At 38.2% G+C, this 21,044-nt stretch overlaps 1 protein-coding gene across 1 annotated transcript in view; it reads right to left on the reverse strand.

Annotated features, from left to right (window-relative positions):
* The window catches only part of LOC149202296 (uncharacterized), a 50,039-nt gene that overhangs the window by 15,980 nt on the left and 13,015 nt on the right, over positions 1-21,044 (reverse strand). The gene's annotated exons all lie outside the window — the stretch shown is intronic.

A 21,044-nucleotide genomic window follows, 5' to 3' on the forward strand; every position in this document is an offset into this window, starting at 1 on the left:
AAATCAAAATCTAAATACCATTCTGAGAGTAAATCGCCCTCATCAACTCCCCCGACTTCCCCAGTACATTTAAATACAGAGTCAGAAGTCGCTCGAGTATCAACCGCTGCTACATACCCTAATATTTCAGACCAATTTACCATTGAACCCGCTGAAGTTCAAACTCTGATTCGTAAACTCCAGGGATTCTCTATTTTTACTCAGAGGTCTAATAAATATCAAAGCAGCGTGACTTCGCAGTAAAATCCTGCTCATCCCCTGACCAGATTAAAGAGCGAAAAATTTGGCATCCAGCCAACTGAATTCCCTCTCCCCACCAGGAAAAGAGCAAGGAAAACACCACCAGAGTTTGACAGTGACACTCTTTCATCTATGTCGTCCATTTCAACTCCCTCACCGGGAAGTCAGCCACCCACATCTTCGTTCCAAATCACTCATTCATCTTCCACAACCCCTCCTCTTCAATCATCAAAGATCATAATATCTTCATCTTCCCAGCATCAGGGATCATCCTCTGCACTTTCATTTACTAGTAGCTCAACGATGGCCCAGTCTCCATGGAACAATCCTGGGGCGGTTTTAATGCCTCCACCCCTGAACCCAATACTGGCCCATCCTGAGAAATGGCTACCCAAATTCAATCCAGAAGCAGGCATGCTAGCTGAAGAGCATATTAATAATTTCATGCTTTCTGTAAATCTCAATGGAGTTACCAACGAGGATGCTATCGTCCGGCTTTTTCCCTACACAATGCAAGGAACAGCCGGGTCATGGTACTTTTCATTACCTTCCGGGTCTATCACAAGTTGGGACATTTTTCAAAGTCAATTCCTTACCAAGTTTGGTGATGACAGATCAACGGCGACGTTGATCAAGGACCTATCCAATCTTAAAGCCGAGGCTAGAGATACCATCAAAGATTTTAATTTACGGTTCAATAAAATCCTCAACAAAATTCCCGCTGCTTCCTAGCCCAGCGAAGAAGTGAGATGTGAATGGTATATTACAGCCTTACCATCAAACTTGGCAATCTTCGTGGATAGGGCAAATAAGAAAACCTTAGCTGAAAACTTGACAGAGGCAATAGCAGTAGAGAAACGCGTAGTAGCCTTGGAAAAAAGATCTGCGATAGAGGAACGCAAATCTAAGAAAGTCTCCTACAAGGAAGACACCAAGAAGAAACAAACGAAAGATCCTTTCGATTTGGAAGGATTACAAAAAGTGTTAAAAACCATGTCCAATGAGATGATTGACATAAAAAAACAAGTAGCAGAAACTTCTTCAAAAAAGCCCTACAGAGCTTTTAAAAGAAATCCTTCAATGGATGTGAAACCACCCAACGCTATCTCAAACGTCGAATCTGAAGAAGAGGAAGAAGAAGAGAATACCACTGAAGGGCAGACCGATGACGAAGAAGTTGTGGAACTACAAGGAATGTGGGATTTCATCCTCCCACAAGAAGAAGATCAAGAAGCATTTCCGGTTAGCACACGAAGCAAAAATCAACTTGATCCTCCCCAAACTACCCCTAAGCAGAAGGGCGCAAGCCCTACAGCAAAAGATAAAGTCGCAACAAAGAAAACAACCGCTAAAGTGACTCAATAGAGCCCAGTCCAATCAGATCAAACACCTCCATCAAGAACACTCATTGTGTCGGATGAAATGGAGTACAACATTATCGATGACATGAAAAAGACTAGGGCTAATATCACTCTTTACGAGTTGAGAAAATTGAAACATCAACAGAAGATAATGATGAAAGAATTACATGCCGTGCCTACTACATCTTTGCATACAGCTGTAGATTCTCACAACATGGGAAGACCTCCAACCAACACGATCAATAAGGTTGGCCCAAATGACATCGCCTTGATTGGAGGAAGATCAGGGTCTCACACTCCCCCTTTTCTTCTCACTTATGAAATTTTCAATAAAAACGTGCACAATTGTTTGGTAGATTCTGGTGCTTCAACGAATATTTTACCAAGATCAATTTGTGCCAAGTTGAATGTTCAACCACAAAAATCCGCAGTGCGCATAGTTCAGCTTGATCGATCTCAAGTCGAGGTGATTGGTGAACTTAATCAAGTGACCATAAGATTGTCATCTAACCCGAAGGTATGTCAGGTTATTGACATTCTAGTAGCTGATATCCCTGAATTCTATGGTTTAATTCTTAGCAGGGATTGGTCCGAAAAACTCCATGGATACTTCTCAACCGACTGGTCGCACATGTGGTTACCCTACAATGGTAAACCGAATCAAATAAAGGTTGAACGAGAGTTACACTAGGAATACATAGTGACGGAATTGTAGGGAGGAAATGAAGCAATAGCACACAACAGCAGTATCATAGGCAATTACTCGGTAGATTCTTTCCTCGGCAATTTCAATGCTCTTATCTCACCTTACTTAGAAAATTCAGTTTTGTCCCAAGTCGAAAATTTTTCCCAAACTGATAATTCAAAGTGTGTTAATTTTTTAGATAACCCTGTAAATACATCTTTGTTTTGGAAATTATATTTTGATGGCTCTAAATCTAACGAGGGAGCAGGAGCAGGATGCATTCTGATTAGCCCAGACGGAAATAAGACCATGCTTACGTGCAGACTTGAATTCAATTGCACAAACAATACAGCGGAATACGAGGCCTTGGTGCAAGGCCTATACAAAGCAATCGGGTTGAACGTTAAGTACCTTCAAGTCTTTGAAGACTCTGAGATTATCGTCAAACAGGTACGTAACACCATACATTGCCTATCATGTCATTTGAAACACTATCAATCTTTAGTACAAGATCTGACTGCACATTTCATAGCATTCAATATTTTGTCAATCCGAAGACTCCAAAATGCGAGCGCAGACCTGTTAGCTAACGTAGCCTCTAGATTTATTCCCTCCGAAGATCTTAGTCCAGATAGATTCTCAATAGAATTAATCTTTAGACCGTCCATCCCTGACAACATTACAAACTGGAGAGTATTCAATGACGATCCTGATATTGTAAATTTCCTCACTTCTGAAGGATCCTACTCAAATCAAATAATTGACGAAGACCATCATGATCACCAAATACAACAAAATAGCACTGATAATGCTATACCTAAATCGGTGGTTAAGTTAGAAGACTTATATGATTTGAAAAGTCGGTTTAAAAGGTCTACCAATTCTAAACTCTATAGTTTGACTCTGAACTACGAATTAGTAAACCTAGGAATCGATGAGAAACCACAAAACGTTAATCTAGGCCATGGCCTAGCCCCTGAAGAAAAATTAGCATATATCCGTCTTTTGAGACAATACAAAAATGTTTTTGCCTGGAATTACGATGAGTTGAAGACATACGACACTTCTACCATTCAACATACTATCCCTATGATTGACAATGAAAAACCTGTCCAACAAAAACTCAGAAAAATCCACCCCAATCTAGAAAATCAGATAAAAACTGAGCTAAATAAGTTGTTGAGAGCCATAGTAATTTTCCCCGTCAGACATTCCAAATGGGTTTCCAATATGGTACCCGTTACAAAGAAAAACAGAGATATTAGAATCTGTATCGATTTTCGGAATCTCAACAAAGCCTGTCAAAAAGACAATTTTCCCCTCCCACCTATGGAGCAGATATTACAGGCAGTAGCAGGCTCAGAATTAATGTCTTCTTTGGATGGATTTTCAGGATACAATCAAGTGCTGGTACATCCCGATGATCAGTTAAAAACCACATTCCGAACTAAATGGGGCACATAGGCATATCGAAAGATGCGATTTGGTTTGATCAATGCCGGCGCTACATTTCAAAGAGCCATGGACATCGCATTCAAAGGTTTAGTCAATAAATCTATAGTGATTTACCTGGATGATATAACAGTGTACTCCAAGAAGCGAAGCGACCATCTCAAAGACTTGAAACAAATCTTTCAACGATGTTTAAGGTATGGGATTTCACTTAACCCAAAGGAATCTTTTTTCACATTGAGTGAAGGAAAACTTCTAGGATTCATAGTTTCAAAATCTGGTATTCACATTGAACCTGACAGAATCAAAGAAATTTCTGAAATATCCATGCCTCATAACAAAAAAGCCATGCAATCTTTCCTTGGTCAAATCAATTTTTTGAAGAGATTTGTCCCAGACTTCTCACGTATTGTTTCTCCTTTGCAAAATATGATTAAAAAGAATTCAAATTTTAAATGGGGTCAAGATGAACATGAAGCATTCAACTTGATCAAACAAGCTATCATTAACGCTCCATCTATAGCGACCCCAAATTTTTCAGAATCTTTTATCTTATACACATTTGCCTCAGAGAAATCTTATGCCACGATTCTAACTCAAGCAAATCAAGAGAAAGCGGAAGCTCCAATCGCATTTTTTAGCTCGAATTTACAAGGTGCTGAACTCAACTATTCAGACGTGGAGAAACAGGCATATGTTGTTTTCAAAGCGATCAAATATTTCAGACCTTTCTTACTTAAAGCCCATACTAAGGTCATAGTACCGTTTCCAGCGGTAAGAAACCTTCTGATATAGAATGATGTGGGCGAAAAAAGAGCAAATTGGATCACCGCTTTACAAGAATACGGTCTTGAGATCAAACCAACAAACATTGTAAGAGGTCAAGGCTTCTGCAAAATGTTGGCTGGAGCATCACAAATTTCTGAGAACTCATCTAAAGAGGTACATACGTATGAGGTAAGCCTAAACGACGCAGAATCATTATATGCTGACACCATTTACTATCTTAAGAATGGGTATGCTCCATCACACCTGGATCATACCAAGAAAAGAGCTCTGAGATTGAAAGCTAAACAATACCAGCTCATAAATGATGTTCTGTTTAAAAGGAATTATGATTCTGTGCTTCTTAGGTGTCTTGAGAAAACTGAAGCCGAAAAGCTTTTGCAGGAACTCCACGATGGACCAGCAGGCGGACACTATGTTGGAGATGCTACTGCACATAAAATCTTACGTGCAGGATATTATTGGCCAACGCTGTTCAAAGACTCACACAGTTACGTGAGGAAATGCCAAGTCTGCCAGACTGTTGTAGGGAAACAAAAGAAACCATCCATGCCACTACAGCCGGTTAACATCGAGCAACCATTTAGTCAGTGGGGCTTGGACATAATAGGTGAGATCGTTCCTCACTCTTCTAAGCAGCATAGGTACATCCTCATGGCAACAGATTATTTTACTAAATGGGTAGAAGCAGTTCCTCTCAAGACAACTAATTCTAAAAACATTATTGAATTCATAGATCAATTTATAATCACTAGGTTTGGATTGCCAACGGCCTTAATGTTTGATAATGCTTCATACTTTTCTGGAAATACAATGACTGAGTTTGCACTTAAAAGAGGATTCAAACTGAAATATTCAGCCAACTACTATCCGCAAGGTAATGGATTGGCTGAATCAACAAACAAAAACCTGATCAGGATTATTAAAAGAATAGTCGACCAAAACCAAAAAAATTGGCACAAAGCGTTGGTAAATGCTTTATGGGCAGATAGAATAACGAAGAATGCTTCAATCGGCACTTCTCCCTTTAATTTAGTTTATGGGAAAGAAGTGGTTCTTCCAACTCACTTAGTCATCCCCTCTTTGTCTTTAGTACAACACATCGATGAGGTATCTACCTCCTACATACAACTAAGACAAATGGAAATAATTAAATTAGAAGAACAACGAGAACAAGCTAAGAAAATCCATGCCCATCACCAAGCGCTGATAAAATCCTCTTTTGACTCAAGCATAATGACCAGAAAGAATTTTCAAATGGGAGATTTAGTTTTGAAATGGGATAAGGCTCATGAAGAAAAGGGCAAACATACGAAATTTCAGAAACTGTGGCTTGGTCCTTTTCAGATTGTAGAAATCATAGGCCCATCGACATTTGTGTTGCAGGATTTGGCAGGTAGAAGAGATTCTTTGCCTGTTAATGGACAGATTCTTAAAATGTATTTTCCATAGAAGATCACTCTTCTATTTTTGTAGGATAGTTTTAGTTTTTATTGGTTTTCCTTTTTCTTATAAATAAAACCAGTTGTAGATGGTCACTAAAAGGGTTCATGAAAAAGACACCAATTCTCTATCAGATTTTGAGCTTTTCGCTTGTACAAGTAGCAAAAACTTTCGAAAAATCTGATTTTTATTATTGACAGGTAGAGTTAACTTTAGCCTAGACATTATACTAGTTTCAACTTCAAAAAATTTGATGAAAGCAAACTTTGGTAAGAAATTGTTTTATATCAGCACAACGAAAGGTATCAATAATAAAATAAATATTCTCTGTAAAGCTGTTGTTTTCAAACTCTATGATTGTCGTCCAGAGCTTTCTTAAGGAAAAACAATGACTTCCTCCCTGCTAAAGGAGATCGCAACATTCAGAGGAACAATCCGAGAAAACACTATATCTCAAAGAATAAGAGGTCTCCTCACGAGCCAGCTTATCATGATCACAGATATTATAACTTGCTAACTTTGCCAATACTCTCTACCAAAACAGGGCAATGACTCAAGATTGTGCAATCAAAAGACAAGGGGTCTCATCACGAGCCAGCTTGTTCAGCAAAAGTGTAAATCAAGTGAATGTCTGTGTCATAATTTGGCCGCCAAACCAAGACATTGTTCTTTAGAGAATAAAAAGGAAAAAGTGTCAAAAAGGGTTTTTCTCTGAAATGTTGTAAATAACCTCAAGCAGGATAAAGGATCATTGTTGGATAACAGGTAACCCTGTCGAGGCTATGGATGCTTGCGGGCAGCAGAGGCTCTACCTACGACAAATGAGCATATTTTAAAAGCCAGCATGCAGAGAAGACCTTATTTTATCTTTAAAAAAGACCAAGTAATGTCTGGTGTGAATACAAGAACTGAGCCTGAGGAAACAAGCAATTGGAATATGAAAAGGTTGAGACAAAGTATCATTGATAGGATAAGGTGTAATGTACTCTATCTGTCCATAACAAAATTTAGACATATGAAATTTTTTCTGCTTCGGAAGTTGAAATTCAATAGAAAAGCAGAGATAACTCGTTCTTCACAGTGAATCGCCATTGTTGTGGTCACCAACACCCCCCCTCTTTGTTTGGTATTAACAATAAAACCAAGCAAATGGGGACCCTTAACAAAAAATCCAAAAAACATTTTATCAAAATTTTTTGTATTTTAACTCCCTAAAGCTGTATCGCATCGCGAGAAGAGAGTCAAGCGTTTTCCTATGCGCATAATAAGTTGCGAAGAAGCGACGCGAAATTTATCGCATCGCATATATTGTGAAGTGCTCTTAAATGGAAAATTAAGGAATCGCCGACGACCGATATGCGACGTCTCATATCGTAACATCGCATAAGCGGCACACAATGATTGGATGACTAAATGCGATTTGCGATCTGCGATGTTGCAATCTGCGATCTTGCGATCTGCAATGAATGCGACCATCAATTCCTGCAATGACGCATCTTGACATCGTAATCCTCGATACTGCGATACGAGTCACAGAAATCACTCATCGCAAAATTTCCTCGACATACTATTCAAGGAAAGCTATCTATAGACCAAAATTGGGCGCGCGCCTTAAAAGAAATTAATGATTGTACGCCAAAGTATCCAAGAAGGATTGTGTTGTGTTTTTCGAAGAGTCAGTTCATTGTGAGTGTCATGATTATGCATTCATTAGAGTTTAAAGCTTTCATGTCAATCTTTTCGTCATTACTCTTTTCCTTTGCGTAAACTGTAAGACAGCAACTAATATAAATCAATGTGCAGGAAACATCTAAGGAAAAGGGGAAAGCGTCAATACTTGGAGAACAGAGAAGAGATGCCTTCACAAATGGATGCCGCATGTAGCAGGACCGCGGATTTCAGAGTATCACTCAACAGATACTGATGGAAATAGACTATCCAAGACTCAGAGTCAAAGGTGCACAAAAGCAGCATGTTTACAAAATATCATGAAGCTTAGACTGGGTAAAGCAAAAAGAAAAACGATAAAGAGGGAATACGCTCCAGAAAAGCCTGGAACAAAGAACGGAAGCAGTTTTCAATACAGAAAATTGTTCAGAGAGCAAAGTCCCTAACTTATTCAGTCATTCGCACGGCCGGAAACTGAAATACCAAGTATACACACAGTGAATACACCAAGCCAGAGGAAGATTTTTGAAAATATCTTCTAGTTTGTCAGAAAGCGGTGCCAGCTCTTGTTATTTCTATTTTCATAGCTCAAACGAAAGGAGAAGACAACCAGCCGACTCTTCCCAGGCGAATGTTGCATCACTTACAGCACTAAGGAGCAAATATAGAAACGGTTAGAAATTAGATTTAATTTTAGAAATAAATTTGCTTTAGTAGAAGGGCGGTCATTTGAAACCGTGTCCTAAATTTATGTAATTAAGATTAATTAGTTAGCAGTATTTAAACCCTTCTCAGGAATTTGGCGAAGGGTCCGGAAATTTTTCAAAAAACATGTCCTCAGAACATGCACTTTTGCACCCTCGGAGGGGGTTTTTGATGAATGGATGGATCGAGATTTATCAATGTTTACATTTAATGTCTGCTACTGATGTTGCACTTTTGTACTCTTAGTAGATGTTAGAACAAGTAGAGATAAATCGTTATTGCTTGGAGCTTATGAGTGGAACCAGTCATAAATGGAACTTTTATCTCTTGACCAATTTCTGCTTATATTCTTAAAGTGATATGCAGTTTTCAGTTGTTTATATGTTAATGCATGAATGTGTGGGTTAGCATTTGGCACTTCTGTACGGTGGAGTCATTTATTTGTGCTTGACATATGAATAACTTATTATGCGATATGTTGTTCACAACTGTTTTGCTTAACTTTTTATGCAGAGTGGTTTATCTTAATTGATTTCTATTCTTATGATAGCTTAATGATCTTTATTACCAGTTATTGTTTGAAATCTCTTTAGATCGCATAATAGAAGAAATACACCCCGGGTTAGCGTAGATTGGATGTGTTGCTTCTTATTAGATTACACTAGCATAGAGTTAGTTTAGAAGTTTGAATTAAATTAGCTTAAAATACTCCTAGATCAACATCATCCAACTCTACACACACACACACCCCTTAGATTGGGAAATTGGTCCCATTATCCCCAGTCAGACCCGCTATACCAAACGGATAAGGAGCTGCCAACCAAGGTCCGGACCGGGTGGGTATCCCCCTTGTTGTCGACCCGATTTTCGGGGCTTCAATAGCTTCATGTAGAGAATCATCATAGTAACAGGCTTACTAGAGAAGCAATAAAATGATGACTATGGCAGTTGGCAGTTCACAATTCCAGGCACAAGGAAGAGGCAAGGACAAAATAGTGGTAGAGGGTTTTTCTACCATCCTAAAGATAATAGGTGAGATCAAATCCTATATCAGACCTTCTCCATTGGGAAGTGCTTTGAAATACGTCTCGAACAGTTTGTGGAAGTCAAAATATGGCCTCCTGGGTCAAAATTTATGGTCTGCCAAAGTTAGATTCTTGAAGTCCTAAGAAGGCCATATCAGAGCATCAGAGTAGGCTATATTAGAGGATAGGACATCGACATATTGGGATATTGGAACCTGGATGTCATCATAGCATCGATAGTCATAGCATATCAAATTTCGGGATATCAGAGCATATCAACATGTCAGATATCGAAACATGATAGCAGGAGGTATCAAAGGTTGGAGAATATCAGAACTCTAGAGTGTAGGGCCATAGAAGCATCAGAAGCCTAATATTGGAGAATATAAAAACCTTGAAGGTCAGCACATTGGGACAGTGGCACATCATGATATTGGAATATCGGAGGTTCAGGACATCAGAGTATCAGAACTTCTTAACTGAGGTGCTTTAATAATTCCCAATTTCCAACAGTTTCGATAAGAATTAAAAAGTGTTGAGTCTTGCCAAAGAATATTAACAAAGGTTTCCATTGCAAAACCAAACATTCACGAGCCCTCTTCTCGCTCCTCTAGCGAGACACATGGGAGCATGAGATTGGATCTAATAAGCTACAGTGGCATTGACGTCATCATGACGTGACAGTACAACACGACACATGGTAGACATATTCAACCTAACTGGGTAGTCTAATGGACCAGAACTGGGTGACATGTGTCACTACTAAGGAGTGTCCATGTGGAGTGATGACACCATATCGAAGGTCCCAATTTCATAGGATGAAGATCTTGTAACTTTGGAGTTTGGACAACTTTCGATAAAGGGAGTTTCTGATATTGGGTTGGCACTTGGTTATGTAAATAGAAAAGAACCAAGGGAAGAGAGAAGAAGTAAAGGAATATTGGACTCTGGCAGGAGTCTAAAGGCATGGAAACTGTGTGCTACACTGGAAGTCATAGTCAGTAGTCCTATGATGAGAAATGCGATGAGGGATAAGAAGAAGGAGCTAAGACACAATCAGAAATTCATAGAAGTTATAATGCAAAGCTGACTCTGATATGGCATTAAGCCAATGGTCACTGGCCCGATCATATGAGACAATAAATGCTCATGGAGCTAAGCGCCAAGGGTTTGCATACATTGGACCTAAGTGACATCGTAACGTTTCTCTTGTATGAGTTATGTTATGTTGTGGCTTTAATATGATAGTACAAAGGTATATGAAAGATGGATGTGTTGACAGTAGGGACTATGATCATGCAAAGCAGTTGGTATCAGGATTAATGGTGAATGTCAAAGATTGTTGGGGCAAGGTATCAAGGACCACGATTAGAGTGTTGGGCCTCCCTTGAGGTGAGAGAAGCCATCTCTATTCTCTGATGCACGCCTTAGTGAGTTAAAGAGATGAATGGGTTGGTAGCCAAAGAATAAATGCAGATTGGTAGAGTTGGTATATGGAGTTAGATGGATCTACAGAAAGCGCTAAGACAGGGCAATAAGGACAACAATCCACAGAGAATCCATCCTGAAGTACACCCAAGTTGTACAAAACCATGAATAAGCATGGAGAACTTTAGTGATAGGAGATTTTTTCACAAAGAGGATTGTTCCTAGTTGAAGTGTGTAAGTGGACTAAGAATTAACTCAGAGTATGGAGAAAATAGTGAAGTGGCCATTCACATGTTTAATGTTATGGCAGAGACCAAGTCAGATGCAACAACAAAATGGACAATCCATCCCAAGTTACACTTAGATTGTGAGAATACATGACAAGAATGGAAGCATCGATAAGTGGGCAGTAGATGAAAAAAACCCATGAGCTTAGATGAGCAATGTGCGGGAAAGAAGCATAGTCAATAGAGAGGTAAGGATAAAAGGTTTTTGTGTTTTCGCACGCTACTGTGTCAGGCTAAGTGAGTATCTTCTACAGTGAAAGGTAGAGATTTCCTATGTAGAGGTAAGAGATCCTGAGAGAAGTTGCATTGATGTGTGAGAAAGGTCGAAGGTGCCTATGTAGAGAAAGAAGGCCAAGAGCTTAGTGTATGTTGTTGAGAGAAAAAGGCCGAGAGCTAAATGCATGCTGATGAAGAGAAGAGAACAAAGAGTTGTGTGGACTGTGAGGAGTGAATGTTGTTGAGAATATAAGTGTGTTTTTGCAGATTGAATAGAGATAGAGATGAGATTACATAGAGTGACTTCCATAGTCAGAGATCTTTTAATTCCTATTTGAGTGTGGGTTGGAGCCTACATATAGGACATTGGTGCTTCCATCTCTAGTGGATGCTTGAGAAGGCTTGGGGGTTGTTGCTTCCTACAAGTTGGTTCTTGGATACATCCAAGGATCTGCAACATGGAACTTGCAACAAATCCATGAAGTTGGTGCTTCACATGGTGCTTTTGGTAAAGTGGACAGGTGTCTACAGAAGGAGGGAGATGGTGCTTCCTTCTAGTGGATGGTAGCAAATAATGAATGGGATCTGGTGCTTCTTGTGAGTTTTGGATCACAAAACAAATTGATCTAATTGAGTAGGTTCCTTATTTTGCATCAGTAACAACAAGATTTGGTTTTTTTTCTTGAAAGTGTTTCCACGTAAAACCTTGTGTCTCATTTGTATGATGATCATGGTGTATGATTGCATGTTGATTTCATATTTCTTCCATATTAGACGTTGTTGTTGATTATGTGGACGGTTTCCAAGTATGAATAAGAAAATTTAATTTGCATAAAGATTTAAAAGCTAGCCTTAATATTGATTCACCCCTCTTAGTATCAACATTGTTTCCAACGGTATATTGAGCCTTTCGAAATCAACTGAGCCTAAAGGCTGGTGTTGAAGATTATCATGGTGATTTATTGTATCCCGAACTTTTGAAGGTAGAGAAAAATAAATTAGAAAATGAGAACCCATATGATATGGCCTTGGTTCTAGCAGAGATCATGGCCCAAGTTTTAATATTGGTGCTACACAATGGGAGCAATAAAAATTATTATGTCTTCAATGCATCGATCCTCGATGCCAACGAGGTAGTTTTTCTTCTGACATTGATAATAATAGGGAAGCTAAGTAAATTTTATGACAAGTCTATATAATTTTGTGAGGCCATGAAGGATATGTGGATCTTTCCACACAATGAAAGTTGTGCACAGGAAATGCTTTACACAATTCTACCAATTCTACTCTAGCGGAATAATGAATGCATGGGATTGATAGAGTGGATGTTATCTTGTTGTTTCTTTGGTACCCAATATAAATGTTGTTGTTACTAGACATCATTAGTAGTCTTGGTAGATAAACTAATTCCATTCCAAAGAATCATAAGCATGGGATACTAACTCATAGTAATAAATAAGGCTAGGATATTATTATAAGTTATAATACAATATAAAAACTATTAGTAATAGCTACTAGAATGTGATATGAAATAGTCCATGGGCCCAACATGCTAGACTGGATACAAGTAGCTCATTGGTTAACATGAAATATATTCCCCATGCTATCTTTTGAAATTACTAAATTAAAAATGAATACTTGGTTCATTTCAATTAGTTCTTACATCTCATATGTTAATTGACTTTGAACATATGAAAATCTCAAGCTAACTATCCCATCAAAAAATATATCGTGATAAAAATTATTTGACATAACATAAATATATAAGATATCATAATATAAAATAGCTTGAAGATAGAAGAATAATTTTTTATTTAAATTCTATTGGCCTTGAATATCATAAAATATGTTTGGAGCTTTTCTTTTGCGGAGCTTTCCATAAAGTCAAATCTCTGCACAAGAGTAGCAATTCAACTCTAGTGGAACAATGAACACGTGTTATCTCACTGTTCCTTGGGTACCCAATAGTTGGTTCTATGAAGATATGTTTTGAATATTGATTTGAGTCATCCTCATGATTATATTGGGCAATGAGCTATGAATACAAGTCCACATTATAGAGATTAAAGTTGCAGTCTATGGGCATTACATGGTGACTTATAGTAACAAATAAGGCTAGAATATTAGTATAAATTATAATATAATATATTCATTGATGGTGTGGCTTTAATGGATATAACACTTGACAACACCACCGATGTATGGGTAGGAATATTCCTTACCGATCATGCTACCAAAGACGATTCTTTGGCTAGATTGCCAATTGTTATTAACATTCCCCGACGTGAGTTCTACATCGGAAGCCCTTTGGGTCCAAAGAAGGATTTCATCAACATGAGTTAGATTTTAGTTTCAATCACCTATAGGAGAGCCTCAAATCATCTCCCTCCAGCAGGATGCAAGTATTGCCTTAGAGCAACTTCATGGCCCAATCGTATCACCTGATGTGAGATCAAATCGCAGTGGCTCCCAACCTACAAAACAAGTATCTTGGTGCTAGCTCTTAATATCTCCTGTACATATTTATGCCAACTATCTTATAGACATATATTACCTTGATCAGTAATGCTGCTAAAAGGCTTGAAGTGAATGGAGAGGGGAATTCACAAAGATTGTTTCTTCTTATGGAGAGGAATTGAGGTTGGTTGGTTATTTGACTAGCTTTTGATCTAGATTTATAGATGTTTCTTACTCTACTCACGTTCGGGTGCTAGGTAAGCCCCCTCCCTTATATTTTTGTTTAGAATTGATATAACTAGCATGTACTTACAATACTTCATTAATGGTGATCCCTTGCACAACTCGTCTACTGGGTCTTATGAAATTGGCCAAGCCCAAAGGCTGATGTTGAAGGCCATTGGGGTGATTTTATTACATCTCAAATTTTTGGACGAGAAAGTAAATCCAAAATCAAGAACCCACTAGCTATAGCCTTGGTTTTGGCATACATCATGGACCAAGTTTCGATACTAGCACAACCCAAGGGGAGCAACAAGAACTATTATGTCTTCAATCCATCGATCCTTGATGCTAGCCAAGTAGTTTTGCCTCTGACATTGATAATAATTGGGAAGCTCAATAAATTTTATGACAGGTCTCTCGAATTTTTCTAGCCATGAAAGATGTTGGTGTACATGCACCTAGTTACCCTTAATTAGGATTAGTTCAACTCGACTTATTACATGTGATGTGCAGTTGGATTTTTTTAGTTAACACAAGTGATTACATGTGGTGTGCACTTAGATTTAGTTAGTTAATTCAAGTTCTTACATGTTGTTTTCACTTGGATTTAGTTAGTGAAATCTAGTGCTTGCATGTGGTGCATGTGCACATTAACATAACATATAACACTTCTAGCTTTAGTTAGCTTTAATTATCCATAATTATTGCGTGTACGACTAAGATTAACTTAGTTTCTTTATGTATTGATTCTCAAACCAATATTGGGTAGTCAAAATTCATTCTCAATTCCAGTTTTCCTTTTCAATTTCTTGTAATTTTATGCAATTATTCTTCATCTAGATCCGTATTTGTTTGGCTAATTTATTGAATAAATTAACAAAAGTATTTCATTATCAATCCAAGTTTGTAGAACTTAGAAGAATGTCCAAAATATATGGATATCAAATGTATTCAAGGTTAAAAGATGAAATACAAAGAGTTGAGGAAATACATATTATAAATATAAATCTAATTAAGTAATTTCTAATTCACTTAGGCAATATGTGTGAGATGAAGTGGCTCCTCACTTAGGAGAACCAGTTGTGTCCTTCTTCAAAAATATTACCTAATGAATAGAAATAAAAAACCACTAATTGACAATAGCTTAATATGCACAAATAATTAATGAATGAGGCTCCTAACTAAGGAGTCCTTGTTGTTCTTCATCACAAATTGATTCATCATAATGCCATTGTTAGAAAACTAAAAACTCAAAAAATTACTTGAAAGCAAGGAAGATGAATTTTAGTTTTTATTTATTAATCCAATAGAATGAGGATTCAAGTTGAAAACTAGGTTGTCCCTTCACATAAAGATGATAAATAAACCAAAATTAATCAGCAAACATAAATTATCATACATTAAATCAAATAAACAAATCTAAAGCAAAACTAGTTTATGAAAATCAAGCTAGATTAACCATGAAGTGTACTTAGCTTGGAGTGGGAGCCCTCCACCCTTACCTTGCACACTTGAAAATATTATCAGATACTTTAAACTCAGTCAATCATCCACATCATTGAATAGAAAAATGAAGGTAGAATAGGTTTCTCAAATGAACTCAAAGTATTCAGAAGTCTCAATATAAAATTATACAAATTCTACATACCATAAGCCTTCAATGTTTTGGCTTAAATAGAAGAATATGAAAAAAACTGATCTAAAATATCTCTAACAACTATATCTATCCATATACCACCTATCTAAGTCAAACTCGTCCATCCTATCACTAAAGATATGGAAAATCCCATGAAATCATAAAACTGCCCTATTTCCTAAGGATTTCCTGAATTATTGGTCCTGTTTGACCAACTACTTGTTTAAGCTTGGTTTGATCGAACGAGTAGGAGTTGGCTTAATCCTGTTTCCCAAGATTTCTAGAATTTTTTTCAGCTCTTGCCTAAGTGTCATACAAATATGACATCCAAGTAGCCATTACGGGAATTTCTGATTCTGTCCAAAATTGCACTCGAAATTCAATTTTCATAAAAACATCTAAAAATTGCAAAATTAAATTTATATACCTGAATATGCATAAATACATTAAAATGGGGTGTATTTCATGGAAATGGATGAAAAATATAGAAATTAAGTGTGTTTTCTTAAGAAAAATTGGACCCAAAAGGAGGGCCAACACCTTCCCCTTGTTGATTCACAAGCATGTCTTCATGCTTGTTTCTTCCCCTTGGATCTTCTGACCTCTACTATAAACCCTGTGCATGGCCTTGCCACTTCCTATTGTGCTACTTTTAGGAGACCATCTACCCCCTTGTACTATTTTTCTTTGTAAATGGTAGCTTTGACCTTCTATTTCTCATACATGTTTTTCCACATGTTTTTATCTTTGAGCCAATTGAAACCCTTTTTACAAAGTAGATCATTCTTTTCTTTCAGTTTTCCTACCTCCTTATTTAGGTTTTCATTCTTGTTATAGACATATTTGGGCACTACAACCCCAATCACATATGTCCATAAACCAAGGGCTTCTAAACCCCTAAAAGTTTTGTTTCATACCCTAAAGGAACAAGCTCAGCTGAGTACATCATTTCCCAGAAGTTCTCCCTGAAAAACTACTCAGAACTAGTCAAAACTGGACCATACAGGCTGCTCCATCCATAGGGTGTGATGCATCTCACCTATTACACACGGGAGGTGCGATACATACTAGAGAGCCCTTCTGTAGGGTGCGATGAGCGAGAACAGACAAATGGCAGAAGCAGTTTGCTAGGTGGAAACCTAGAGAATCTTCTAGAAACTGCTCATATGACACTTGCCTCTCTGAATTCGCCTAGGGATGAGTAAGAGATCATGAAATCTCCAAGTGGTACCAGGAACTATCAGTGAAATGACACTAATCAAAATCCCAGAAGTTGACTCACTCTCCTGTAAACATCTATATATGGATCCCTCATCCTAGAGATGCAGAGGCTGGAATTTTGTAACTTGAAAGGAAGTGCTATTGGTTTCTCTTTGAAGACATTGTTGGGTGATCTTGCTTTGTATGAGGTGAAGAGGGCTTTCATGCTGGGAGGATGATGCTGGATTAGACAACTTGGTTGTGATCCTCTCTTATACTACTTCTATCAATAAATCTATTTGAGTTTTCCTCCATATGCTTGTATATCTCTGAATCTTGTATTTATATATGCATTTATATGGTTAATGTACATCTGATCCTACATTGTTTATGGTTATAGATATCTTTGCTTTGATGATATTTTGTTGCTTTGACTCTACAGGTGTTCCTTGAAGCGAGACAAGTGAGAAAGGAGTGGTGAAAGCTCTATCAAAGGAGAGAGGAAACAAGCAAGGAGACTAGCGAAAGACCGAGGTTGGTACTCTCTCTTCTCTCTCATCTATCCCTCATAAAGAAAAACACAAGTAACTTTAGTTTTTCTCTTTCTAAGATAGCTACCTGTCTTAGTGGGACTAGCAGCTCCAAATGGACACTAGTTTTCCCAATAACAAAATGGCGACTCCGCTGGGGAGCGAGAAGTTTGTTTGTTTTGTTACTGTTGTTTTCGTTATAAACCACAGATGGAGCCTGAAGTTAAGCCAGCTAGCCTTCGAACTGCTTTTGCTATGCAACTACAAAGTAGATCAACGCTGCTTCAGTCAATCTCCGGGTTGGTTTATGAACTAAACATCTGACTTGCAAACATCCTAAGTGCCCTTGTGGTAGCTCAAATAACGTCATTAGATCAGCCCCTATACTTTGTGTTTTCTGACAATCATTAGCTCAACCTAAACCCCTGAACTTAGTTGCAAACTGTGAGTGACAACCAACCTCAGTCTTGTCCCTAGACCATCGCACTGTTTCTTCTTGGAAATCTGGATGCATCACACCTCTTATGTGTTGCAGGTGAGATGCATCCCTGTTTCCCTGTGTTACAGGTGCGATGATTGAATGAGACTATTTTTGCCTCCAGATTTTGGTTTCTTCTTCATTGTCTTCAGCTTTATTCGGTAGTTTTGTTGTCTATGATCAGTATATCTCTGTTGAAACCATATTCCTTTGCATTATTTCAGCCTCCATCAGAAGGAATTGTGAATGTTTTTTTATGTATTTTTCATCATTTACAGTTCTCCTTTGCAAATAGTAGCTTAATCGAACTGTCGTCTTTTGATTTGAAAGTGTCGCAAGTGTCGTTTTCAGTCAAGAAAAAGAGTGTCACAAAGCATTCCTCTTTTAGATAGTCAATTACACTTTTGCCATTGTATTTTTTTTGAATAATAGTATTTCAAGTGTTGAAAGAAATTTTAAATTCAGAATTGCAAAGTGTCGTCATAGCCTTCCTTTCATTTTTTGAAGAGAAAATTGTTAGTACTGTCGCTTTGAAAGAAGATAGTTCATATATGTACTTAGTTTTCTTTTGTCATTCTCACATTAAGGAAACTGAATAACAATACATGCATGTGCATTTGCATTTAGACTACATGCTGAAATTGATTTAGGAAAAGTCCATTTACTGTGTGCTCTCTGCTCTATGTTGAAAGAATTTCATCTCTCTTTCCTTAGTAGCTAGGATTTTCATTGCAAAAAGAAAGTAAATGACTGTTTATCATCTTAGATTGCATATTTAGGAATTGTATATCTACATCACGCAGTGAACCTTAAAGGAAAACTTCTTAAGAAAGATCAATTGTATAATAAAACTCAATGAACATAAAAACGCTTTGGAACCTAACGCACAACATTTAGAAGTCTAGGCTAGAGACGTATTCCGGTGTCGTAAAGCCCGGTAACTATCACTTTCATCGTAGGTTGGGTGATTCCTCCTCTTTGAGATGACAAGTGCCAGTACGGACTTGTACTCCCACGTACCGTCGAGTATATATTTGGAGACCACAATAGGGTACATCCTTTATCCTTAGGAAGCCTTGTCTGCCGCCCTATCGATCACAATGCACTAAACATAGCATTTGGGAAGATTGACTGGCATACCGTAAAAAGTATTATGTAGTTTTGTGATTGGTTTGGTAATCCCTCTGTCTAGATTTCTAGAGTAGTCACTTTCATTCCTTTTCAGACTCCTTAAAAGAAAAGGTCCATCTGAGCACTTGTCACTTCAAGCTCATTAAAAATCAAAGGCAACTAGAGTCATATTTAGCTTTTTATCAACTCTTAAAAATTGAAAAAGCAAGTTGTGTCAAAGCGTCATAAAATTTATTTTAATTAGAATAATGTCATTTTTCCCTCATTGGTCTTAGGTTGAGAAAATGGAGTCTCCCAATCCAGGATGGAATCCTAGTCCCTTCTCCTCTTGGGGGGATGTTGGTGCTCCACACATGGCTACATTGTCCCTTCCAGGACTCACAATTGGCCTGCCAATATGGCTTTTCTTGACCTTTGTCATTCAAAACACCGCGATTCCTCAGCAATCAAATCAGCAACTGGATGATACTGAAGTTGCTCCTCCACCTTCTACCTTGTTTGTTTCTACCTCTCCTTCTTCCTCTTCGCTTGGTGAAGCTAGTAACGCTAAAAACCAAGTAACTAAGAAGAAGAAGAAAGGGAAGGAGAAGAAGAAGAAGAATCGAATGACAAAAGGGGGCAACCATGCATCGTTTGGTGAAAATCCACACACCGTACCTTCCAAACCTAAATCTCCAAGTGTCATTTGCAAGGGAGACCACTATCAACGAGATTGTCCCTGTATCCCACGGATCCCGAGGGACTGGTCTCCCCGCTTGTACAATCCGGTGTCTTCAACCTCTAACGATCATGTCGAGAGCACACCATCAACTAGTGAAAACAAAGCAAATGGAAAGAAAGGAATATCTAAATTTCCTTGTAGATTATGTGAAGACGATCATGTCCTCCACCGTTGTCTTTTCCTAGACAAAGCTAAAGGAGTCTTGGATAACCGTCTTGCTTCACCGCAGTGACTTCCTCCTGGATACAAGAAACTGTTGCCGAGTCCATCGCTAGTTGAAAATCTGTCTGACACACCATTTTTGTGAGTTGAAGCACCTATCATTGAAGATAGAGCCTTTGAGTCCACACCGAACCAAAGTCAACAGGTTGAGACGGCAGTTGACCCAATCTTGTCTTCAGAGGGCCCACCTTCAGATGATACTGTCACCAAAGAGAATGAGAACAACACCGTTCAAATTCTTTTCGCCAACACAGAATCCGATGAACATGGGGGAAATCTACCCGTTCCTTTATTGCAAGAAGGAAGTTTGTCAGAGATTTATCCAGCCGTTTATTACGTCCCACCTCCAAGCAACCTAGTCATTTGCTTTGGAATCTACTAGGCAGACCCCACCTACCATCTAATGTACCATTCTGAATCATAGTACACGCTTACAGAATGATCATGGTTGTTACTATCATAGATGAAGGGGCTTCTGTGAGTATCATTTCCTCAACTGCTTGTAAATTGTTTGGTTCACTGTCACTTCTGCCTGAGATTTGAAATCTGATAGGCTTCAACAAAGGAACCAGTCAACCATTAGGGATCCTTCCAAATTTGCCTATAAATTTGAGAAGGAAAACCATTCATCTAAACATAATCGTAGTCCAAGGACCTCTAGATTACAATCTACTCCTTAGGTGTGACTACATTTATAGCATGGGAGCTATTGTTTCCTCACTCTTTAAAGTGATGTGTTTTCCACATGAAGGCAAAGTGGTCTAGCTCGTAGATCAGCTTTCATTCCCTGGTTCAAACATAGCTATTAGTCAAATGCCATCCCTAACTGGTATTTTTACGCAAGGAATGTCTCATCAATCTCCAGTCTGTCCACCTGATGAGCGCGAGTGATTCGGTGATTGTGACTGAAACCCAGGAGGCATGCACCCTTGTCTGCTTTAGTAGAAAAACCCCATATATAAGGTAGGTTTCCGCGTAGGAATATGACTAGTCTGATACCCCTGTCCATTTAGGAAAATGGATTTGGACTAGAAAAGGATTCCCCCGTCAAAGGTTATGTGATTGGGACTGACAACAATCACCTTTGTCCATTTCGATGGACATCGCCAAGGAAGTGTTTTGTCTGCTACGTGGATGGAACAACCTTG

The sequence above is a fragment of the Pinus tabuliformis genome, chromosome 2_1 (genome assembly GCF_031772625.1).
Source record: "Pinus tabuliformis cultivar Carrire ecotype Pingquan chromosome 2_1, CPIR1, whole genome shotgun sequence".
Taxonomy (NCBI): domain Eukaryota; kingdom Viridiplantae; phylum Streptophyta; class Pinopsida; order Pinales; family Pinaceae; genus Pinus; species Pinus tabuliformis.